Below are 26,539 nucleotides of genomic sequence, written 5' to 3'. Positions count from 1 at the left end.
GCTTTGTGAAACCTCCAAAAGGACTGTGAGTTTGCAAACCTGGCTGTGGGTAGGAGGAGGCAGCCAGGCAGAACATGAATGAAGGCCCGAGGAGCAGCTGCAGTGAACACATTTGTTATAAATCTCATGAATGGGGAAAATAATCGTGCACTTTTCCAAAGTGGGCTGGAAATGGCAAATCATTTTTTCATCTAGGAACACTCAACTAAAAAAAAAAAAAAAAAATATATATATATATATATGTATATATATACCATTTAAAGTGATACGTGTATTTTAAATATATAGATAGATTGTTGTTGTTAAGTGTCATTGAGTCGATTCTGACCCATAGTGACACTGTATAGGGTTTCCAAGAAGCAGCTAGTGAGCTTGAACCACCGATCTTGCAATTCAAATGACTTTGCAGTCCGACACATTACCCCACAGCGACACACTAGGACTTCTATAGATAAATAGGTAGGTAGATAGGTAGATTATGTTGTTGTTGTTGTTGTTATGTGCCATGGAGTCGGTTCCAACTCATAGCGACCCTGTACAGGGTTTCTGAGCTTGTAAATCTTTACGGGAGCAGAAAGCCTCATCTTTCTCCCGTGAAACAGCTGGTAGTTTTTAACTGCAGACTGTGAGAACATCTGGTAGTTTTGAACTGCTGACCATGAGATTAGCAGCCCAATTCGTAACCACTATGCTACCAGACAGATATAGACAGATACACATACAGATAAAGACATTTGAAGCCCTTTAATGGCCCCTTTCAATATGAGTTCCTCGTGCTTTCAAGCTACTGGTGGTCCTGAAAATTCCGCTTGCAGCAAAATGACCTGGAGGAGTTAGATTGCTGAGCCCAAGTCCCAGAGTTTCTGATTCAGTAAGTCTGGAGTTGTTGTTAAATGTTGTTGAGTCAGTTCTAAATCATAACAACCCTGTATAGGGTTTTCAAGGTGCAGATGTTGAGTTTGAACCGCTGACTTTGTAGTTCAAGCCGACCTTGTGTTCTGGTGCTTTATCCTACCAAAACTCCAAGTGCCACACCAAAACTCCAAGTCTGGGATAGAAAGCACAAATAAGCCTTGCTAGTAAATTTCCCTAACACTCATCTGTCAGTTTGTCATTTTCTATTTTAGTGGCTTGCATGTTGCTGTAATATTGGAAGCTAGATGCCACTGACAGGTATTTTAAATACAAGCAATACTACCCATAGTGGACAGGTTTCAGCAGAACTTCCAGACTAAGGCAGACTAGGAAGAAAAACCTGGCAATCTACTTCCAATAATTGTTATTGCTGTTAGTTGCCATCAAGTCAACTGCAAGTCATGGCAACCTTATATATAACAGAACAAAACTTTGTTTGCCCAGTCCTATGCCATCTCCATGGTTTTTAGGTGTTTAGGTTACTGTGTTAAGGAGCTCTGGTAGCTTAGTGGTTACGAATTGGGCTGCAAACAGCAAGGTCAGCAGTTCGAAACTACCAGCCGCTCAGCGGGAGAAAGATAAGGCGTTCTGCTCCCGTAAAGGTTTACAGCCTCAGAAACCCTGTACAGGGTCGCTGTGGGTCAGAACCGACTCCACGGCACACCACCACCAGGTTACTGTGTCAGTCCATCTCATTGAGAATTTCCCTCTTTTCCTCTGACCTCTTCTACAAAACATAATGGCTTTGTGTAATGCTTGATCTTTCCTGATGAAGTATCTGAAGTAAACAAGACAATATCTCACCATTCTTGCTTCTCAGGAGCATCCCAGTTGTATTTCTTTCAAGACTGATGTGCTCATTCTTCCAGAAGTCCATGGTATAGCCAATATTCCAACAATTAGCCTATGTAAACCCTGTGGATCACAACAAGATACTGTTCAGTAGAGTGCTAGCAGATAAACCCTTGAAGCTGGAAAGCACTTAAGATACACAGGAACAACAACAATGAAATCAGACACAGGAATAATGGTGACAGTGGTACAGGACCAGGCAAGAGTTCATTCTGTTGTACCTGAGGTCGGTCACCCTGAGTTGGAACTGACTCGATAGTGAAAACACAGTAAATTCCCAGGTGGTTATTATGCTGTGGTGGCCCTACTCTTTGAGAACCATTGTTCTAAAACATCTATTGTATGTGATGAATTAACTTTTCTCCTAAGAATCTAGAATCATAGCTAAGTACCTAACTAAAGAGAATTAAGAAAATTGTCGCTGAAATATTTCTGTATTCTGTGATGTTCCAATGAGAAACCCTGTTAGAAAACACTATTTTAGAATATCCCATGAAAACAACTTATGTTGACTCCCAACCATCTTACTCCTATCACCTTCAAAGTCCCAGTTGTGTGAGCACTAACGTAACCTCAGGAAACAATGTCTGATTCTGCAGGGGCCAACTTTACCTGCCATTGCCCCCTAAACAGAAGTGGAAACTGTTCAGACTGACGTGCCAACAAGTGGACCGTCTGTTTAATTGCAAGAGATCTTCACTTGAACTGCTCACCCCAATTTGAAAAAGAAGAGACTCAAAGAAATATTTTTGCTTACAGAAGACAAATACCAGCTCATTAAAGTCTGAGAATACACACAACATGTGCGCCAAGTGACAGGCGGATAATATTTAATTATCACCACCAAGGCAGAGGTGTGAGATTTAGTTCATCACAGCCAGGGGTAGGAGAAAGGGTGCAGATTTGCTCTAAAAGTGGTAACCACAAGGTGGGGAGGCGTTGTTAGACCGTCTGGCCTGGAATTATGGTCTTTACTCCTTCTCATACCCCTCATCACCCAGAACTTCAAGCAGGAACCTCAGGTTTCCATCCACAAAATCCTGACTTTCATCCTTTCACGTCTGAGACTGTGTCTGACAGTCCAATGGAATCCTATCAGATGCTCTCTCCAGCCTAACTAGTTGATGCCAGGTCTGTTCCAACTCCTGGTGAACCCCTTTGTGTTGTCAAAGTAGAACTGTGCTCTATAGGGTTTTCAGTGGTTGATTTTTCAGAAGTACATCACCAGGACTTTCCTCCAACTTGCCTCTAGGTAGATTAGAACGTCCTGACTTTTGGTTAGCAGTTTAATTCATTAACTGCTTGTACCACCCAAGGACCTCTCCTGCCTAGGGCAATGGTATAGACTAGATGAGGAAGTTAAGGGCCACAATGACCTAGAGATACAGGAGGTAGAATGATGCTCTTCCTCCACTGAGCTTGTCCATGAGAAGTCATTATATGGCATTCTTTCTTATTACACTAAGGGAGCTGCCTATACTGCCCACCTGTACTGAAAGCTAGGCCTTTTGATGGGACCTGGACTCGTGCCTTCTTTTGCCTGGTTTCTAAATAGGTGATATAGTGACATAATAATGGTGAAGAGCTTGGGCATGAGAGTCAGACTTTGTGTCCCAGGCCTACAAGTCACATTATTTGACATAATGTTGCCAATTTCAGTTAGCTGTCATGAAAATGTATAGACTACATTGCACAAGGCACCTGGTTCGTAGAATGCATTCACATACTAAGAATAATCATATTAATATTAATGTGATCATTTTATAGACTTCAGAGTGAATCCGTGATAATGGAACCCAACCTGTAATATGCTCACTGTACTTCACCACCAACCAGTGCTTACTGAAAGTCAGCATTGCACAATTCCAAGAGACAACATGTTTAAAAGTCTGATTTCTTTGTCCACAACTTTGAGATTCTGATTTATTTGATCAGGTGTAGAACCCAGAAATATGCATTTTTAGTAAACTCCCCCAAAGGGGTCTGATGCAAGTGGCCCCCAGACACATTCTGAGAAAAACTTGTCTAAATAGTAGTTTCCCCTGTTTGAGCTGGCCCAGCCCAATGTAAGAGACAAGCAGATAATACAGTTCATAGACACAAAACCTGTATCCCTACCATTTCCAAGATATAAAAGGAAGGAAGTAGAGAGAGTGGAATTTTACTTCAAGGTGAAATAAGTTAAAAATAAATTAAAAATTAACCCATTTTATGTTTGGGTTCCTGAGTGAATAATTTCAGTGTACTTTCAAAGTGTGCCTCATTCCTAGTTGGAGAGGTGACTGACATTTCGGGATTTAAAGTCTTTAACTGCGTGTCATTAGGGTGTGAAGTCATCCATCTATTCGTCCATTAGCTTATACATTCAGAGTTTAACAAACATTCTTTGAGGAGTCACTAAACGTTAGCTTCTGGAAATATTGTTATTACATGCCATTGAGTCAGTTCTGATCATAGAGAAGGGACTGCCAGGGAGTGCGTTGTCAGCTGCAGGAAATGAGTGAAAACCCATCGTAATTTGAAGTACAATGTGTTCCGCTCATCTCCCTGGAGATCCTAAAGCCATCAGTGTGATCAGCACCCCTAGTAGGGGTGCTTCAATCCACCAGAAGCATCCTCATTTCCATGCCTAAATTAAAGATCCCACTCAGACTTCCCTATAGACTCAGTAGTCCCCGCCCCACCTCCACCTGCAATCCTTGGTTCTTTGTTTTGCTCCAGAAGGAGATTGCCTTGGGTTGAGATGTGAGGATGCTGGTCTGAGCTCCAGGCTCACCAGCCAAGGTACTCCAGCCAGGTCTAAATGAGGAGAAATAACACTGGAGTCTGTCCAAACGACTTGGAACAGAGGAAACGCACCCTCCGCCCACTGCCTCCTCCCCCTCTCTCCCCATCCCATAACCATCCAAATTGGTTTGACATGACTCAGGGATGGTTGTCCGGCATTTATCTCACTTGTTAATTAATAACTCACCTTGTCTGCGCATTTAGCAGAGCCAAGCCAGAGACTTAAGGGACTCTGGAAGAGTTATAGTTCTCAAGTCCAAATAAACCAGTTCCTTCATCCAATAAGAGATAAGGCTTGGTGAGCCCATTGTGAATGTCTTGATTAATATGTCGAAGTCACATTGATGGGTTGTTTGGTGGGAGACAGCGTAAAAATGCAACATTGCTCTATTAATTGGGTTGGATGAGGATTCTCCTTGCAGTCCAAAGACCTTGTGGCAAATGTAGCTGGAGCCATAAACAGAGTCCACTGTGAGCTCCCAGAGAGGAAGGTAATATATCTAGTGCTTAGGAGGAGAACTTAGCCCTGAGGCCACTGCTAGCTGGCCAGGTGCTGGGGCTCTCTTCTTTGGAAGGAAGCAGAACCAACCCCAGCTAAAATCCTAAAGGGGCTTGAAATTATTCGGGATCTTCCAGTTTAAATAAGATCTCTGATATAAGAATCTTCTGTTTAGGAAACCAAAGGCTGGGTCTGAGTTTTCTTTTATAATACATTGTCAGGCGCTGTCCATTCTGTTTCAGTTCATAATGACCCTCTGCACAACATGGACGTTTTACAAAAAAGACAGGACTAGCCGCCATTCGCTAATTACTTGTGAAAATCCTGATTAATAAGATTTTTATACAGAAAGATGAGGCTTTCTGCTCCTGTAAAAATTTACAGCCTCGGAAACCCTGTACAGGGTTGCTATGAGTCAGAACTGACTCGACAGCACTTAACAACAACAACAACAACATCCACTAAGCACTGTTCTGAGCTTTGTACTCACCTGTTGTTGTTTGTTGTTGTTGTTGTTGTGCTAAGTGCCTTTGAGTCAATTCTGACTCATAGCAACCCTGCACTGGGTTTCCAAGGAGCAGCTGGTGGATTTGAACTGCTGACCTTGTGATTCACAGTCCAGTTCTGCTCCTACAGTGCCACATGATTCAGGTCCCAACTCATGGCAATGCCATGTAAAAACAGATGAACAGTCTGGTTCCATGTTCCCTGCAGGGTTAGTTGTGGCTAGGGTTTGTTATGATGCATTGGATTTTCATTGGCTGGTTTCCAGATGTAGATCACCAGACCTTTCTTTTTTGTCCGTCTTCATCTGAAAGCTCCACTGAAGCCTATTCAGTATCATAGCAACATAGCAAGGCTCCACTAACAGGTAGGCAGTAGTTGCACATGAGGTGCATCAGGCATTAAACCTGACTCTGTTGCATGGAAGGCATGTCTTATATCGCTGAATCGCCAATGCTGAGGTAACCTCCTAACAGATCTCTCTTCAGTTGCTCTTACCCTGGCTGCTCTCTGTTTCTCCAAATAGCAGCCAGAGGGACATTTTCAATTAAATATCAGATTATGCTGTGCCATATGGGATCACCATTATGGGTAGAATCAAAATTCTGTGTTTCACCTTGACAAAAAAGGCTTCGTGCCTCCTATCTGAATAGGTCTCCTACCACCCTCCCAGAACCTCTGCTCCATTCTCTCTGGCTAGCCTTCTAATCATCACACACACTAAGTTCAGTCTCACCTCAGAGCCTTTTCTGAGCCAGGGCCAGAAATGTTCTAATCAAGGTATTTCGCATTATTGGCTCCTTTGAGCCATCAGTTCTTGGCTCAGATGTCCCCTCCTCAAACGGGCCTGTGTTTGACCCTATAAAATCCCCCTCTGTCTCTCTGCCATCCTCACCCTTTGATGTTTCTTTATTCTGCACATACGCCATTCTGAAATTCTCCCACTTGTATCTTTCTTGTATATTGTCGGTCTCTTCGCAGTGTCTCTTTATCCTCCATAACATCCGTGAGTTTATCTTGTCATTTTATTTCCACTGCACAGATAGGAATACTGAGGCTCAAGAAAGGTCAGATTTAAAATGGGCCTTTTAACTAACTACCATGAAATACTGTTTTATAACACCAAAGCCATTTTTTCCTCAAGTCTTCTAAAACACTAATAAAATTTGGAAGATGTTTCTGTTGAAGATTCAAACAGGTAAAGGACTTGTGTTGACAAAAAGGCTTCAGGAAAATTTGCCTCAAAGCTAAAATTTTCCTGTTGAAAAACCTTTTCCCAGTAACTAAATGTAACCATTGGATTTGTTTAAAAAAACTAAAAGACATTTAAAGTTTATGAGTTTACCTGGCTTAGTGCCTTCTGTCTGATCCTTTTTTCTAACCAAGTCTTTAGTAGTTTTAATGATTATTAAGTGTCCCTTGTTGTTGTTGCCTTTAAGGGATTATATTTTTGCCGATTAAATGGCAAATCAGATATTAATGATTAAAATGCATTATCTGAAAAAATTTAACAATTTAAATCAATATGAACTTATTTAAGGAATTAAAGGATTAGAACACAGATTTAACTGGTGACAAAGAGGTAATACTTGGGATCTCCATGAGTTTAAACCAACTCCACAGCAACTGATTTGACCAGAGATAACATTTAAGTTACATAAGATTCTTGTTTTTTTGACTTGGTCAACCTCTCTGCCAAGACTACAGCAAGTTACCTCCTGGTTTCTGTAACCAGCTTGTGGATATTAGCTCTGTTTGCTTCTACAATTTCCCCCTCCTTTCAGAGCAGTGATTTTCAACCAGGGTCACTTTGCTCCCCAGGAACATCTGTGTGATCAGCACAGGGATTATTTGTAATGTGTGGAAACATTTATAGTAGTCACAACTGGAAGAGGGGTGTTACTAATGGCATCTAGTGGATAGAGGCCCAGAATGCTGCTAAACATCCTACAATGCCTAAGACAGTTCTACAACAAAGAGTTTTCCCACCCAAAATGTCACTAGTGGCAATATGAAGATCTGGTACAGACGTTAACATCTTCCAGGAACGCATCTGAAGGGTCCAGTGTTTCAGGGCAGGCAGTGCCTTTGACCTAACATCATCAGTAGTTAACACTTATTGAGTACTTACCAGAGACACAGACTGTGCTAAGACTTTACCCACAGGACCCAATTAAATCATCCCAGTAGCCCACAAGAGTCCCTTAGAGACTCTGTGGAGATTTGCCTGCTACCAATACGATCCTGGTAGCGTAGTGATTATGAATCAGGCTGCTAACCTCAAGGTCAGCAGTTCAAAACTACCAACTGTTTGACGGTAGAAAGATGAGGCATTCTGCTCCCATAAAGATTTGCAGCCTCGGAAACCCTGTGCAGGGTCGCTATGAGTCTGAATCAACTCCACGGTACTCAACAACAACAATCCGATCCTTTGGACTCCTGGTGTGGCACTGTAGGATCAGCACTGGCCTGCAATCTACAAGGTTGGCAGTTCAAACCTACCAGCAGCTCCTTGGAAACCCTATACAGGGTTGCTATGAGTCAGAACAATATGATCCTTTGCATAGAAGCAGAAATTGAGGGCAGGAGATGTGAAGTACCCAAGGTTCCACAGCTCAAAGATAGCCAAACCAGGATTCAGAACCCATGTTGAGTCCACCTCCTGAACCACTCACAGCCCCTGAATGTTGTATCATAAATCAGGGCAGGCCAAATCATGAGTTTAATCACCTCAGCCCTTCAGACACATGAATTGTGAAGCATTCTGAAAAAGTATCTTTATTCCCCCCACTTTGGGATTTGAAATGCATTTTTTGCCACAAAGTGCTTCTATACTGGAAAGCCAGGGAGCCGAGCAGGGGAAAGTGGAGCAGTTGGACTTTAAATAGCTAGGCGTTCTCCACGGCACAGCAAGAGCTGCTGTCCAAGGTCTGTGCTCTTTTCTCTGACTCTCCGTCTTCTCAGCCAAGAGCTTTGGGGGATGTGAGAGCACGATGTGGCCAAATGTGAATCAAAGAAAATGGCAAGGTGTCCCCCGTACCACAGTGCTAGTGTCTCCCATTCTCCCAACTCAGAAAAAAGAATGAATCTCTCCAGAGTAACTCTCTCCCTTTTCTACCTGCAAGGTATGTCATTATTGATAAGCCCACCCTATTTCCTAGGGTTCTGGAGCTACAAGCTCTGAGAAACACTCTCTCTTTCACTAGTGGGAACTACAGAGTTCTGGAACATCAGATTCACAAAGACCCACATATGGAGTCCCCAGCTACATGAGGGTCCTGTTGTGGCGCTAAATAAAGCACTGAACCAAAAGGTTGTCTTGAACCACAAGGTCGATGGATCAAACTCACCAGCCACTCCTTGGAAACCCTAGCTGAAGGGGGCACTCGGGGCATACAACCCGGAGTGTGAGCACCTCCTTAAAATGTATACCCAAGGCACCCACCCCCCTTACCATAGCCCTAGCCCTGAACAAGCTGCTCATTGTTGATGGTGATGGTAATACATACATGCACAGAACCCCACAAAGATATATATTGAGTTCCTAGTAAATGCCACGGCACATGAATGAATGAGTCTCTGACTCTGTCCACAAAGAATCCACTATCTGGTGGCAGGTAAACCGCATGGTAAACCAGTTATTCCAGTGCAATAAATGTAAAGATCCATGATAGAAATAAGCCAAGGGGCTATGGTAGTGTGATGGTGGTGACAGTATTGATTATGTGCCGTGGAATCAGTTCCGACTCATAGCGACCCTGCACAGTGTTTCCGAGGCTGTAAATCTTTATGGGAGCAGAAAACCTCATCTTTCTCCCACAGAGCAGCTGGTAGTTTCAAACGGCTGACCTTAAGGTTCACAGCTCGATTCGTAACCACTACGCATTGTGCTGCTAACCTTAAGGTCAGCATTTTGAAACGACCAGCTGTTCTGTGGGACAGTTGTTCCGCAGGACCGTTAAGAGCATCCAACTTGTAACTCTCCCATAGGACAGGGTAGAGCTTCCCCAAAGGGCTCCCAAGGCTATAATATTACTAACGCAGACCACCACATGTTTTCTCCTGTGGAGTGGCTGGTGGGTTTGGACCACCGATGTTTTAGTTAGTCCCTGAGCACTTAACCACTGTGCTACCAGTTCTCCTTTTATTTGTTTTGTTTTTGAAACTTTTTATTGTGAAGTTTTACAGAGCAATTCATCAGTTTTACATTCAACAAACCATACACTTTATCTCATCTCAATGATTGCAATCCCCTCCATGGAACAACAGTTATCCCACTTCCTCCCTCTGGTTTCCATTTCCATTTTTCCCTCATGTCCAACCCTTCTGAACTTTGTCTTTTAGTAGACGTTGTCCTTCTCATCCTGAATGCTGAGCACACCTAACTAGATTGTTGCCCCTCCTATATACTTCTCTACCACTAGGGTTAATGCGCTGGGCTGCAAGGTTGGTGGTTCAAGCTCACCAGCTGCTCCTCGGAAACCCTGTATAAGGTCGCAATTGATCATCACCAACTGGACCGGCACTCAACAACAACAGCCACTTGGTTGAAAATTAGGCCACGAGGGTGTTTTCTGTTTCCAGAACTGATGGTTATGTGCTGTGGAGTCGGTTCCAACTCATAGTGACTCAATATAAGATTTCTGAGGCTAGAGGCTATAAATCTTTATGAGAACAGAAAACCTTATCTTTCTCCTGTGGAACCGCCAGTAGTTTTGAACTGCTGACCATGAGATTAGCAGCCTGACTCGTAGTCACTACGCTACCAGAGATCTTGGCCAAGGGCCATTGTTGTTGTTAAGTGCCATTGAGTCAGTTCTGACCCATAGTGACCCTGTGTAGGGTTTCCGAGGAGCAGCTGGTGAGCTTGAACCGCCGACCAAATGGCTTTGCAGTTTGGGGCATTAACCCACAGCGCCACACCAGGACTCCAGCCAAGGGCCATAGTCTCAGGTTATTCCAGTCTCTTTCTGATCAGTAAGCCGTGTTTTCCATAATTTTGAGTTTTGTTCTACTCTGTCTCCCACTTTATCTGGGACCTTCCTTTTCTACTGACCAGTGGTCCTTTTAAAAGATATATCCAAAAATCCACTCCCACCAAATCTTTTCCAAGTCACAGTAACATTATTAAGGGTTTCTGAGACTATACTTTTTTACCAAAGAGGATTCAACCAGCCTCATCCTTCTCCCTCGAAGTGGCTGGTGGGTTTGAACTACTAATCTTGCAACTAGAAGTCCAATGTTTATCCTACAGTGCAATCAGGCCTCCTTTTAAAAAAAAAAAAAAATTGCTGTTGTTGTTGTTGTTAAATGCTGCCAAGTCAGTGCCAACCCATAATGACACTGTCTAGGGTTTCTGAGTAGCAGCTGGAGCGTTTGAACCACCATATTGTCAGGAGGGACCAGTACCTAGAGAGAGATGTCAAGTTTGGTAAGGTGGAGGGTCAGAGAAAAAGAGGAAGACCTCCAGCAAGATGGACTGGCCAAGTGGCAGCATCGATGGGTTCAAGCGTGGCAACAATTGTGAGGTTGGCCTTGGATTGGGCAATGTTTGGTTCTGTTGTGCATAAGGTCACTATGAGTCAGTACTGACTTGATGGTATCTAACAACAACAACAACCTTGTGTTTAGAAGTCCAGTGCTTCTCTATAGGATCATACGAGTCGGATCCTACTCATAGTTACGATTCGTACAACAGAATGAAGCACAGTCCGGTCCTTCATCATCCTCACAACTGTTTGAGCCCCTTGTTGTTGCCACTGTGTCGATCCATCTTGAGGTCTTCCTATTTTTCACTGACCCTCCACTTTACCAAGCATGACGTACTTTGCCAGGGGCTGGTTCTTCCTGACAACACGTCCAAAGATGAAAAGAAATATTGCCATCTTTACTTTTAAGGAGCACTCAGGCTGTACTCCTAAAACAGATTTGTTTGTTTCTTCTGGCAGTCCATAATACTTTCAATATTCCTCACCAACATCATACTTCAAATGCATCAAATCTTCTACGGTCTTCCTTATTCACTGTCTAGCTTTAACATGCATAGAAAGAGATTAAAAAGACCATGGCTTGGGTCAGGCACACCTTAGTCCTCAAACTGACATCTTTGCTCATTAACATTTTAAAGAGATCTTTTGCAGCAAATTTGCCTAATGCCATATGTCTTTTGATTTCATCACTGTTTATTTCCATGAGTGTTGTGACTCCAAGCACAATGAAGTCTTTAACAGCTTCAATCTTTTCTCCATCTGTCGTGATGTTATTGATTGGTCCGACTCTCATATTTATTTATGAATTGTTTGTGAGGACTTCTTTACATTGAAGTGCAATCCATACTAAAGGCCATGGTCTTTGCTCTTCATCAGTTAGTATTTTAAGTCCTTTTTGTTCTCAGCCAGCAAGGTTGTGGCATCTGCATATTGTAGGTGGTTTATGTGCCTTCCTCCAATCCTGATGCCATATTCTTCTTCATATAATCCATCTTCTCTAATTATTTGCTCAGCATACAGATTGATAAGTATGGTGAAAGAATACAACCCTGGAGCACACTTTTCCTGATTTTAAACCACTCAATGTCCCCTTGTACTGTTGTAACAACTGCCTCTTGGTCTGTGTATAGGTTTCTCATGAACACAATTAAATGTTCTGAAATAACAGTTCTTTGCAATATTATCCATAGGTTACTATAGCCGTAGTTTGTGATTTTTTAAAGAAATTGTTTTTGTTGTTGTTAAGTGCCTGTATTGGGTTTCTGAGGAACAGCTTGTGAATTTGAACCACCAACCTTATGGTTTAAGCTGACCTTGTGGTCCAGTGCATTATCCCACAATGCCACACCAGGTTTCCATTAAGAATAGAAGAATTAAATAAGAAACAAGAAAGGGCATTGTGGGCAATGGGAATTACAAAGACATGTTGTTGCTTTTAAGTTCCTTCGAGTCAGTTCTAACTCATAGCGACCCTGTATAAGACTTCTGAGGAGCAGCTATTGGGTTTGAACTGCCCACCTTGTGGTTCACAGTCTAGAGGTAAGAAATAGCACTGCAGTTTTTTGGCACCTCTGAGAAAGTTACTAGAGCTACAGCTGAGAGACTATGTGGGAGGTAGAACGGGATGAGGCTGCAGATGTGGGCCTGAGAGAGACTGAATACAGTTTGTTCCAAATATTTGCTTTTGTCTGCAAAATCATTTCTCCAACTTCTCCCTCAGACAGAAGATCAGTAGGTCTGCTTAAGTTGTTACTAATCACACAGGCTCACAGCAGAGAAGAAAGCAGCATTCCTTTGTGTTTGTTCTTTTGTACCAGTACATTCCTTCACTGCAGTGGGAGGAGATATCCTGGTAGGATGGGAAAGAGTCTTGAGTCTCAGAGTGCTCTGTGTTCAAATCCCAGCTCCTCCATTTACTCACAGTATAAATCACTTGACTTCTCTGTTTCATCCTCTAGTTCATACATAGGATGCTGTGAGACTTAAAGGAGTCAATATATGCAAAACACTTAGCATTTGGCCCAGTTTCTCATGTCAGTGAGTATCAGAACCACCTAGAAAGTTTACTATACAGTTTCCTGGGCCCCATTCTTAGAAGCTCTGATTCAGTAGGTCTGGGATGGACCCAGATAATGCTGATATTTGAAGAGAACCCCTGACTTAACAGAGTATTTGCCATTTTGAAGGGAGCGCTAGTCCTGGCAGAGAGTGACTACCCCAAGTGAGGCAGCTTTGGGGCCACCCAGTGTGGAGAGACTGCCTGGAAGCCCTGCATTCTTAATCCATGGTGACTTGGTTGATTTATAGACTCTGGGGACATCCCTGGGCTCACTGAGATCCTGCCACAGTGGCATGGTGGGAGGGGAGGGCTCTGGGGCCCCAACTTCCTGGGACCCATGCTCCTCCTGTAAGAATGTTAGAGTAAGAGCAGTTGTGGAAATGTTATCTGTGTCTAGTGACCCTGCAATGGAAGGGCCTTGTCTTTTGCTAACCAAGGCTAGACAGAGTTTCACACAAGCAAAAGATTTAAAGATTTATGGAAAGGAAAAGAGCTGGCCAGAGGAGGGCTCTAGGCAATGCTAAACCCCCGCCTCCCCAAGTCTTTGTATGGCTGGAGTCTTAAATGATTTGGGCAGGAAAGACTCATGTTTATTTATGATTTCTTTGAGAAAGAATGGGGAAGTGGAAGACTAGGATAACGAGGTGCACTCAAAGTAAGAGTGCATAACAGAATTGGTTCTGTCCAAGGTTGAGTCGGCCTTGAGGGGGTCTGGGAGGTGCAGGCAGGGCATATTATGGGGTGGTGCTCATGGGCTCTGTCTCCAAGCCATGGTTCAATCCCAGCCTGAACCTGAGGTACTTGGCCACCTAATGGAAAGTCATGCAGTGGCCAGTGCTGGAAGTACTGCATGGGCTCCAAGAACTGAACTTCACCTGGTCACTCCTGAAAGACACCTTCAAGGAAGTTTAATAGGATCGTAAAACATTGTTATATTACTCGTCCCAGGATGCAACTGCTCAACTCTGGGTACTAGGCACTCCCTATACATCTTCACAATAGCTCATGTAGGAGAGGCACAGACCTCAGCATTGTTCAAGGTTTTTAGTCATAACACTTTAGTAAGTGGCCCATGTTTAATCCTAATTTCTGGACTCCCTTTTCTCCCTGCCTCAGAAAGAGCATGCCAGGAGAGGGCAGGAGGTGGTACCTTCTGTGGCCTCCTTCCTGCTTCTCCACACTCCCTTAGGACAGTGCTCACCTCGGGCTAGCAGTCGATGTTGTGCCTCTACTGCTGGGGTCCACAGGGTTGGAGTAAATCCCACCCAAATAAAAATTCTGGCTCTGCTTCTTAGAGACTGGGCTTCTCTACCCCTCAGTTCCCTCATCTGTAAACTGGGAACAATGATACCAACCTCATTAGCCCGTTGTAAGGTTTTACTCGATGGTTTATGTAAAGCAATTTGATGACACATGACTTAAATGTCAGCTCTAAATAGTAGTGTCTGCTTATGTAACGTGACGTCAGAGATTCTGAAGAACACATCCCCATACACACATACACACAGACCTCCCCACAAAAAAGAAGCCTCCTTCATTGTATCTAATAATGCATAAAACGTCAAAATCAGATATCCATTCCTTGGTTCCCTGTTATAAAACATGCCCTTCATCCCCACCCCCACACGACCTAGAATTAGTGATCTTTTCCCTAAGAGATCACAAACCAGTGGCCCCCAAGCTGAGTGCCCTCTGACATGCTCTGTTTGGCTTGCCAAAATCTTTGAACTACTTGCTGACATTTAAAAATAGAGGATTTCATTTTATCAACAGAGAAATGGAAGGGCTAGAGGTTAGCTTGCCCAAAGTCAAACAGTGAAAGAGCTGAGATTCTGGCCTGGTCCTCCTGCTTCTAAACGATTTGTTTATCCTTCTCTCAGACCCTTTTTCTGAAAGGTACTTTCTGTCAGTTTTCTCACAGTCTGGAGGCTCTCATCAGCTAACAGGAAAGTTGGATCTCTAAGTCCACCCAGAGGCACCCCGAAGAAAGCCCTGTCCATCTACTTTTGAAAAGTCAATCACTGGGAACCCTATGGAGTATAGTTCTATTCTGACACACCTGGGGTCTCCATAAGTTAGAGCCGACTCTATGGCAACTTGATTTTTTACTGTGTACAAAATGCTTTTGCACGTCTCATATACTATCCATAGTGTGCATGGCATGTAACAGCCCTGTTAAGGTAATATAAGTCTTGTATCCATTTTACAGATTAGAAAACAGAGACTCAGTGAAAGGTAAAGTAACTAGCCCAAGGCCGCACAGCCATATGTTGTAGGCCTATGGTTAGACCCAGGTCATCTGCCTCCAAATGCTGTGACCATAATTAGCAATATGTACTGATTCCTAGTACCTGTTCCATAGGATGGCTGGAAAGAGTCAGTGTAAAAACTTCCCAGAAGCACCTAACACAGTGCTAGCATGTTTTAGGAATTAGTGCTTACGATTTCCCGGATACCGTAGAATCTTGGGTGGAAGCCGAGTCAGGATCCTTCTCCCAGCTGGCAGTATGCTCAGTTATTTCTTTATGTGGGGTGGAGGAGAGGCATCATACGCCGTTCATTCTCTCAGCTCTGGGGTCAGTCCTCCGATATCCCCCTCCAGGGACACAGTCTGTCCTCAGGTGGAAAGTGACTGTTCTGGCTTGTTGCCGGTGGTGTTGGTGGTGACAGTCCTTTCTCTGTCCAAGGACTCAGCAGGTCACTGTCTGGCTCCCTGACAGGCCGCCTACCCCTGCAGGACCTGGGCGCCATGGGCTCTTCATCCGTCTGTGTGACCTGTCAGTGGACTCTGGGGTGGAGGTTGCCAAGGAAGTTAGGGGTAGAAGTAGACAGAGACGAAAGGCAAGAAACCACAGGCAGAGGGCAAGCATTTGGGGAACTCAGAGGCCAAGATCAAACATTGTGCGCTTAGCCACTGGCTTTTGTAACAGAAATTGTGGGGGGTTGGCAGGACAACAGCAGCCAGAATAGAAATCTCTCAGACATAGAAAGCGTGGCTCTGGACTACCAAGGAAAACTAAGCCAAGAGCCCTGTCAGAGGCTGTCCAAGGTGGGAACATTCTGATCAGAAAAGAGCATTCCCAGAGGTTCTGTCTCAGGTAGCCAGACTCAACTAGGGCTGTGGAGTACAAGGGAGAGAGAGAAACAACTAGAAAATGAAGATGTTTCTGTAGCCAACATTTCTCCCCTTTGACATTCTTAAGGTACCTTCTCCCAGCAGTGATTACTTGCAGTCTCCTATGAAGAATTGAGAGTAGAAATCAAGAGTATGGGTTTTGGAAATAGACAACTTATTTCATCTCCCATGAGTCCTGGTGTGGCACCCTAGGGTAAGCATTCAACCTCAAGGCAGTTCAAACTCACCAGCCACTCCTCAGGGTCAGTATGAGTCGGAGCTGACTTGATGGAGCATAACAACAACAGAATGGCATTCAGCTTGCTAAAGTGCCTAGCTTTGTGACTTTGGGCAAAACCTTTACCCTCTCTGAGCCTCAGTGTCTTTATCTGTAGAATGGAGATGATAGAACCCATGTCAAAAGAATTTAAGTGGCTGGGTGAGGCATGGCCCCACTGTGACCCACTCCAGTCAGAACTGTAAGCTGCCTGAAGGTATTACTGGAACCAGAGGGTCTACTAAAAACATTCTGTCCCTAGTTTTCCAAAAACGGAATCACCCTCCAATATCTACTTAAACTCTTATGTTGGAATTAGCCCTACCTCAGATAAAGAATTTGGTGGTGCACTGAGCATGTTATTGTAGAGGGTATGTGTTTAACAACACACAACTTTACATAAAAGTATCATATAGGATGTGGCTTGAGAGTGAGGCAAACTAGGTTCAAAACCCACCCTCACGCCTTAAAGTTGTGTGACATTATTTAATCCTCACCTGAAAAATGAGGATGATAATATTGCCTGTGATTTTGGTGATGATTTAACGCATACTCACACTTGGCACAGAACCTGGCATCTAGTGAGCACCTCCTAGATGCCAGCTACTCATTATCATTAGATATAGTTGCCACTGACACTTTATTGTCCTGCTGACCTAAGATGCTGTCACCAAGCAAAGGGTCTCCACACTGAGATGCATTGGCTTTGGGTAGCACTGAGTCTTTCATCTGGACATCTGAGAATTGATGATGTGGTTTGTGTTGGGCTAGATCATCAAAGGCCTGCATCATATGAGGTCAATCGATTATAAGGACTTCATGAGGATGGAGTTTCTAATTGTGATTACAGTACTGAGTCGATGGAAGTGTGGCTGGTCCTTCCAAGGACAGAGCCTCCAAACCTAGAGCTCTATGAACTCATGAGATGTTTCCCAATGTAGATTGCACTGTGTACTGTGTACTGTTACAGTGAGCTGCTCTGAGCCACAGAGGCTCCATGGTCAGCAAGTGCTGCACACTCCACTGCTATGGGAAAGATTCAGAGTGTGTGTTAGCATGGTTAAGGCTCTGAGAAATCCTGCTGTCAAGAAACTAGTTTAACTTTGTTTAACTGACAATCTTCCAGATTCTGTTTGACCACAGATCTTTTACTTCCATCTCATGTATTCTATCTAATCATTATTGTTATTGTTGTTGTTAGGTGCCGTTGAGTCAGTTCTACCTCATAGCAACTCTGTGTACACAACAGAATAAAACACACTGCATCTCCTCCACCAGCCTTATAATCATTCCTGTCTTTGAACCCATTGCTGCAATTCCTTTATCAGTCCATCTCATTGAGGCTCTTCCTCTTTTCTGCTGATGCTCTACTTTACCAAACACGATGTCCTTCTCCAGAAATTGGTCTTATCTGATAACATGTCCAAAGTATGTGAGATGATACCTTGCCATCCTTGCTTCAAAGGAACATTCTGTCTGTACTTCTACCAACACAGATTTGTTCATTCTTCTGGCAGTCTGTTGTATATTCAATATTCATTGCCAACACTATGTTTCAAAGACATCAATCCTTCTTCAAAATTCATTATTCATTATTCAGCTTTTGCACACATATGAGGCCATTGAAAATACTATGACTTGGGTCAAACACACCTTAGTCCTCAAGGTGATATCTTTGCTTCTTAACACTTTAAAGCAATCATTTACAGCAGATTTGTCTAGTGCAATATGCCATTTGATTTCTTGACTGCTGCTTCCATAGGTGTTTATTGTGAATCCAAGTAAGATGAAATCCTTGACAGTTTCAATCTTTTTTCTGTTTATCACGATGTTGCTTATTGTTCCATTTGTGAAGATTTTGTCTTCTTAATATTTACATATAATCCATACTGAAGGCTGTGGTCTTTGTACTTCATCAGTAAGTGCTTCAAGTCCTCTTTGCTTTCAGCAAACAGGGTTGTGTCATCTGCATAGTGCAGGTTGTTAATGAGTCTTCCTCCACTCTCGATGCCACATTCTTCATATAGTTCATCTTCTCTATTTGCTCAATGTTCAGATCAATAAGTATGGTGAAAAGATACAACCCTGATGCACACCTTTCCTGATTTCAAACTCACAGTATTCTCTTGTTCTATTTGAATGAATGCCTGTTGGTCGGTGTACAGGTTCCACATGAGTACAATTAAGTATTCTGCAACTTTCGTTCTTCAAAATGTTATCGATAATTTGTTATGAACTTCAAATTTGACTGTCTTTACACTCAAGATCCATCAGCAATAATATCCCTCATCCCATGACCTCTTCTGAATCCAGCTCAAATTTCTGGTAGTTCCCTGTTGGTGTATACCGTTGCAACCATCTTTAAGTGATCTACTACAAAAGCTTACTTGGGTGTGATATTTTTATTTGTATTTTATGTCTCAGGGAACCATCATTATTAACATCCTATGGGAGACAAAGTTTGTAAAAGCTGACTTTGCCCAGCAGGATCACATCTACTTCTGGATATATTGGCAGGGTGTTTTCAGTTGTTCACAACAGAGAATCTCAAACTTTAGTGAGCAAAAGAAGCATCTGAGAGCCTTGTAAGAATGCAGATTCCCAGTCTCTGTGCTCAGGAATTCAGTAGGTCCGGGATGATGGTTAGGAACCCTGATGGCACAGGAGTTAAACGCTCAACTGCAAACTTGAAAAATCAGCCTTTGGAACCTCACTGCCACTTGACGGGAGGAAGATGAAACAGTCTTCTTCTGTAAAGATTTATAGCCTTGGAACCCCAATACGATAGTTCTACTCTGTGCCATAGGGTCACTGTGAGTGAGGATGGACTCAACAGCAGTGGAGTTTTAGGTTGGGGTGATGGCCGGAATCTCTGTTTTCATATCACTTAGTTGACTCCAAGGCAGGTGACTGTGCTGTGATCTTTAAACACTACTGATTAGGAACCTTTCTATGAAGGTGAGGTGTTGGAAACAGCAGCATCAGTCTTCCCTGGGACCTTGTAAGAAATGTACCTTTTCAAGCCCCACCCCAAGCCACAGAATCTCAATCTGTACTCAATCTGTACAGGTCTCAGAAACCCTATACTAGTTTACCTGGAGATTCCAATGCATATTAGAATTTAAGAAATCTAACTAAAGAAGTCTTGGTATGCTGCTGTAGGACTGCAAACCATAAAGTCAGCAGTTCCTAGCCACCAGCAGCTCCTCAGAGACCATATACAACAGGGGTGGGGAACATGCAGCCCTCAGGATGTTTGTTGTTATTGTTCAATGCTGTGAAGACGATTCCTACCCATAGCAACCCTGCATAGGGTTTCCGAGGAGCAGTTAGCTGTAAAGGGCCCATGAAATCATTTGGTCCACCCTTGCCAAGGCAACCACAGTTTCAGCCGTCACATTGGTGTTGTTAAGTGCCGTCAAGTCAGTTTCAAACCATAGGGACGCTTTATATTGGGTTCCAAAGAGCAGCTGGTGAGCTTGAACAGCTGATTTTGCAGTTCAGATGACTTTACAGTCCAGTGCATTAACCCACAGCGCCACACCAGGCCATCACGTTAGGGGAGAGTTAATTAAATGTTTAGCTGAATACAGCAGGCTCAGTTTTTAAGTTGATCATTTTGTATGGCCTGAGAATGATGTTACAAATTTTGGCAGAAAAACGGCTCTCCGCCCCTGCTATAAAGGGTTGCTATGAGACGGCACTTAACAACAACAAAAGAAAAGTTGCCTTTGAATCACTCTGACTCACTACTCTGACTCAGGACGAACCCATGCATGCAGAGTACTACTGCCCCAGAGGATTTTCAAGGCTGCCATCTTTCAGCAGTAGATTTCCAGGTCTTTCTTCCAAGGTATCTCCAGACGGGTTCAAACCACCAAACTTGTCATCAAGCAATTGACCATTTGTGCTAGCCAGGGACTCCAGAATTTAAGAAACATTGCTTTAAAGGTGTTTTATTGATGTTGATGATTATGTTGGGCTTTTGTTTTGTTTGGGGTAAAGATTAAAAAGAAAACAGACAAAAAATGCAAACTTACTGTCAAATCAAACTTCTCCAATGACTTTAAGAGTCATATTAAACAGAGGTCTTAACCTGAATCCTGGTGTGGTGCTACAGGATAATGCACTAGACTGCAAGGTCAGTTTCAACCACAAGGTTAACTTTTCAAACTCACCAGCCACGGCTCAGAAACCCTATATAGGGACACTATGAGTTGGAACCCAATTGGATGGCACTTAACAACAACAACCACCTGAATCCTGTTCATGCCTTCAGTAACAGTGCCTTGATTTTCTTAAGCAACCTTTGTTTCTTTTACCACATCCATCATGTAGAGTAGGAGAGCCAGCAAAGCTGCTTTCAGTGGGGCCTCCACTCTGCCAGGACCCTGTTTGGGCATGATTGGTCTTCCATAGCTAAGTCATAAGAAAAGCTGGAAGCTGCTTTGGGGCAAGGATCTCTGGCCTCGGAACTCAGGGGCTGACAAAAAGAATTGGCAGGCAACAAGAGGAAAAGTCCCAACAGGCCTTCCAGAAAGAGCACAAATACAGTTTTACTTCTTACAATATTTAAGAATGGCGGTTGCTCCGTTGAGGGAGAGGGGGGCCACCTGCGAAACAACGGTCCATCAGGCAGCCAGGGTATTAATGGCAGGTGAAACCTTCCAAATGAGCACCCTGTCAGCCAATCTATTGCTTTAAAAGGTTGGCAATGCGGGAGTCCTAACAGAGGCATTGAAGAACTAATCTCATATTGCCAGGTTAAATCAAGTCAGCCTTGCCCGTTTCATTCACTTCTTAGTTACATCAAGCCAGAATACTTTCAATTATCGCTCACTTCCAACTTGTCAGCAGGCATTGGGTAAAATGCAAATGGACCCATGCCCTTCCCTGGTGGAGAGCTGGAAGTATCATTAAGAATAGCCCGTATTTGTTGAGCTTGTTCTTCATATGAGTGCTATGTATGCATCCTCGTCATTTATATGTATTGTCTTATAGTGTCTCTGTGCATTTTGATGAAGTTATTGTTGTTAACTGTCATAGAGTCATTTCTGACTCACAGCTATGAAGTCCACTCTATAGATTGAAAAACTGAGCCACAGGAGTTCAGTTATTTGCCCAAAGTAGCGTAGCTAGCAAGTTTTATACCAGGTTTTGAAACCAGACCATTCTGATTTTAAAGCTCATACTCTCACTGTTTTGTTTTTTTTAACTGGGCTACATGCAGATTAGAATGTATGCCCCCTTGTTATTGTTGTTGTTATTGTTGTTGTTAAGTGCCGCCAAGTCGATTCTGACCCATAGCGACCCTGTGTAGTGTTTCCGAGGTGCAGCTGGTGAGCTTGAACTGCCAACCTTGCAGTTCAAATGGCTTTGCAGTCTGGCGCATTAACACACAGTGCCACACCAGGACTCCTTAGAGTAGGACAATTGGGAACATGCCAAGACCTGTATCTCAAGGGGTCTGGAGGTTTGGAGCATGTTGACTGAAATTTTCTAAGATCTACTCATGTGCGGTTGTGGGATAATGTATTAGATAATGCAAGGTGGGCAGTTCAAACTCACCAGCCACTCCTTGGAAACCCTATATAGGGTAGCTATAAGTTGGAACCGATTCGACAGCACTTAATAACAACAACAATTCCAGTGGCAGCAACTAACCAGGATTTACAATGCCATCTAAGAAGAGCATCTGAGCCCAAACTAGGTAGGACCCATGTGAGCCCTGGTGCTCTGTGACCCTCTAACATGCCCACCTCCATGTATGTTGACCAGATGCCCTGAGTTTTTCTAAGATTTGTATCTACAACGTTATTCCAGGGCCTTATGGCCAGTTTCAATTCTAGAAAGGTAACCTAGTGAACAGATTACTCCCACTAGCCAGAATGATGTTTCTTTTGCAAAATCATATGAGGTCAGAAATCATATGGTAGTGGCATGTTGATATTAGTTGACTCATGCTGATCATATAGACATGGGTCCAGAAAAAAAATACATGTATTTGCCAAGGATCCCACACACCTTAGTATCTATGCAAGAGTCTAACTTAGAACAAAATAACTCCGAAGGTAAAGCCAATTCCATGGTTGCCAACTTTCTCTTTATGCATTTCTCTGACTAACATTCATCAGGAACCTTCGGCCTTTGTCAGCCAGTACCCATGTCCTTCTGGTGTGGCGCTATAGGATCAGCACTGGACTGTGAACCAAAAGGTTGGCAGTTCAAACCCACTCACTGCTCCTCAGAAACCTATGCAGGGTTGCTATAAGTTAGAACCGACTCAACACACTTGACAATAACCCATGTCCTCTAGAACCCTCTGCTCTTTCATTTCCATCCCAAAGAGAAAATCGCCCAGGTTTCATCCTTCTTGCTTCAATATGTTGCCCCCCTTCTATTCATTGCTCTATTAATTCTACATCTTCCCATCACTAACTAATCTCAAAATGGTCCTAGGATTTACTGGGTTCACCACCTGGATGTCTTGTATTTTTCTTGGAGAAAGAGTATGTAGCAATTACTTAGCTCTGTGCAGCTAAACACACCTATGTAATACCAAGAAGACTCAAAATAAGGAAAGAAGGAGAAATCATTCAGAGGTGCTAGTTGCTCACAACTGTGCTAAGTACTTTACACAAATTATCTCAACGCTCTTCCCCAACATTCCTGTGTGGTATTTCCATCATTATCATCATCATCATTCCCACTTTCTAGACGAGCAAACTAAAGCACAAAGTGATCAAAGTCTTGCCTAAAGCCAATCTGTTATTAAGGGCATAAAGCAGGTAATCTTAAATGTACAGTTTGGTGACTCTTTATTTACGAATATACCTGTACAGCTAGTGGAGTCCTGACTGGTACAAATGCTCATCACACTGCACTACTAACTGAAAGGTTAGTGGTTCGAGTACACCGAAAGGCACTTTGGAAGAAAGGCCTGGTAATCTATATGTGAAAAATCAGCCATTGAAAACTCAATCGAGCACACCTTGGGTCACCATGAGTCACAGTCAACTGGTTTGGGTTTCGGTTTGGTATAGCTGTTACCCAGTGAAGATCTAGAACATTCCCTGTACCCCAGATCCCATTCAGTACCTCCCCACCGAAGTAACTATGAACTCTGTCTATCATAATTGATTAACTCTAACTATTCATGAAACATCCTATACATAGAATAGTATGTACTCTTCAAAGGTCATGTTTTTAGCCATTCTGCTACATGGGCTCCTGACCCAGTGAGTGGAAAAGGCAGGTTTGCCAATTGTTGGTGCTCTGGGAAGAGCTTAGCTCACTTTTAAAATCTGAGGCTGACCAGTTCCCAACAAGGCAGTAAGGAGAGTCACTAGCAGAGCTATCCAGTGAACCTGAAATGAATTGCTGGAGCCAATTTGTGCTGCCCTGCTACAAAATGAAACTGAGAAAAGTAAATTCAGTTGTTTCTTTGAAGCCTTTAGCACCCAAGAAAGTTAGGGAATCCGTGTTGGTTGGAGAGGGAATTGCTTGCATATCACTCTACAGGGAACAAAAAGGTACAAAAATGGAACAAAATGCTTCCTTCTGGTTTCTCAAAAAGGCCCAGTTTACCAAGATCAAAGAGGAAAATAAATGAAATAAGCATTTTCTCATTCCAGCAGCCATTCCTTAAAAGAGTGGAGCAAAGACTCTGGCAAAAAAGATGTGTATGTTTTACGAACTCTAAATTTCACTAAGTGATGGGGCTAAGTTAGATGGTATCTGTAATAGCAGTCTGTCTTATAGTATGTCTTCAATGAATTGTAGGTGTTATGACAACCAGAAATTCATGAATTTCTCAACTTTTTTTTTTTTTTTCAATTTAAAAAAACTGGATATGAGTTAATTCGGATTTTTGTATACTTAGAGTCATTCATTGATATGGTTGAATCTTGGTAAGAATGCTGTGTTTCCAAATGAAATATATTAGCAATTGTTGTTATTGTTGTTAAGTGTCGTTTAGTCAGTTCCGACCCATAGTGACACTCTGTAGGGTTTCCAAGGAGCTGCTGGTGAGTTTGAACCACCAACCTTGTGATTCAAACCAACTTTGCAGTTCCAGCACATTAACTCACAGTACCACACCAGGACTCCATATTAACAATGTTGTTGTTGTTGATGTTAAATGCTGTTGATTCTGACCCATAGCTACCCTATATAGGGTTTCCAAGGAACAGCTGGTGAGCGTGAACCGCCAACCTTTCGGTTCAAATGGCTTTGCATATTAAATAACAAGCATGATTAATTGAGCAGAATTTACATATAATCTTGATTTAAATCTCCTTTTTACTGTGGCTGTTAAGCTACCCATTTACCCTGAGTGTACTAGCCAAAAGATGAGCCATTTGAACCTGCCCAGCCCTCCATGGGAGAAACATGAGGCAGTCTGCTCCCATAAAGATTTCCATCCTAGGAAACTCTAGGGATTTGGTGAATTGGAATTGACTCAATGGCAGAGTTGTTTTTGCTGGTTTTAGTTTTTACTAGTAAGTGTTCAATAAAGACTTTGAGGTTATGTTCTTGACATTTTAATAAAACAGACAAGCCAATTGCTATGCATCAATTCTAACTCATGGCAACTCCTTATATTACAGAGTGGTGGTTGTGGTGGTTATGAAGTGTCGTTGAGTCAGTTCTGACTCAGAGCAACCTGGTGTAGGGTTTCCAAGGAGCAGCTTGTGAGTTTGAACTGTCAACCTTAAAGTTCAAACTGACCTTGTGGTCCAGTGCTTATCCTACAACGCCACACAAGGACTCAATATTTCAGAATATATAGGGCTTTCTTGGCTGTAATGTTTAAGGAGACAGGCCTTCCTGATACAGCATCATTGGATGTGTTCAAATTTGCCAAGTTTAGGTTAGTGTCTGAGGTTAATTATTGTTGTTTATTGCCATCGAGTCGATTCCAATTCCTAGTGACCCCATGTATGCAGTGTAAGAACTTTAACTCCATAAGGTTTTCAAGGCTGTCATCTTTCAGGGATAGATCTCCAGGATTTTGATCAAGGTGCTTTTGGGTGGGTTTGAACCACCAACCTGTCAGGTAGTTAGTAGTCAGGCATTTAGCCATTTGTACCACCCAGGAACCACCTGGACTATTTAAGAGCTTCTTAAAAGTCTAGTGCTCAAACTAGGCACGTACTAGAGATAACTGATACAAGCTGTACGTAAATGCCACCTTATACCAATGGGGGCTTGAACCCAACCAGTAGATACAGTGGTCCTCAGCTGCCTATATAGCCAAACATGAATTCCCGGGCATTGTATTTTTCATGTTCATTCCTTTCCAGGTGCTCATTTCAACCAGTAATGTCCTTTCCCAGTTGTAAGAATTGACTGGTTCTCAGAAGTTAGTCAGTTTCCTTGGTGTCCACACTTCCGTGAATGTGGATGTGTCCTCCCCTGTAGGGAGGATATCCTTCTTGGGAATATTGCCCTCCTGTCTATAGTGAAGAAAACAAAGGGTGATACACTCACTAGTTGGGTTTTCCTACTTTCTAATCATGACCCCTCCTGACCAGTCACTGGAGAAGGATATCATGTTTGGTAAGGTGGAGGGTCAGAGAAAAAGTGGAAGATCCCCAATGAGATGGATTGACAAAGTGGCAGCATCGATGGACTCATGTGTGACAACGGTAGTGAGGTTGGCCCAGGATCAGTCAGTGTTTGGTTCTGCTGTGCATAAGGTCACTATGAGTCGGTACCAACTCGATGGCACCTAACAATAACAACAACAATCATGACCCCTCTTAGCCACTTGGATAGCTCCCTCAGCATCTCTGAACCTTAGTGTCTTCCTCCATGGGATGGGTAGATAAAGGAAAATAGCATAGTGTACTGAGGTCTCACTGTATACCAGGAGGCCATATAGTAGATTGGTTAAAATGTGAGCTTTGAAGAATACAAGATGTTCAAGAACAGACAACATTAATCAATTATAAAAGAAAGTCAGGAGGAACAAACAAGATGGCGGATCGGGTGGCCGTATAGCAGAGAGCTCCGCCAACAACAACACAGAATACCTGAC

At 43.0% G+C, this 26,539-nt stretch overlaps 1 protein-coding gene across 4 annotated transcripts in view; it reads left to right on the top strand.

Annotated features, from left to right (window-relative positions):
• Nucleotides 1-26,539, top strand: part of TENM2 (teneurin transmembrane protein 2) — a 1,406,199-nt gene that overhangs the window by 1,257,101 nt on the left and 122,559 nt on the right. The window lies entirely within an intron of this gene.

Source organism: Chrysochloris asiatica, unplaced genomic scaffold, assembly GCF_000296735.1.
Source record: "Chrysochloris asiatica unplaced genomic scaffold, ChrAsi1.0 scaffold00071, whole genome shotgun sequence".
NCBI classification, from domain to species: domain Eukaryota; kingdom Metazoa; phylum Chordata; class Mammalia; order Afrosoricida; family Chrysochloridae; genus Chrysochloris; species Chrysochloris asiatica.
The sequence above is the reverse complement of the archived record's forward strand: the minus strand, read 5'-3'. Positions and strand labels throughout refer to the sequence as shown.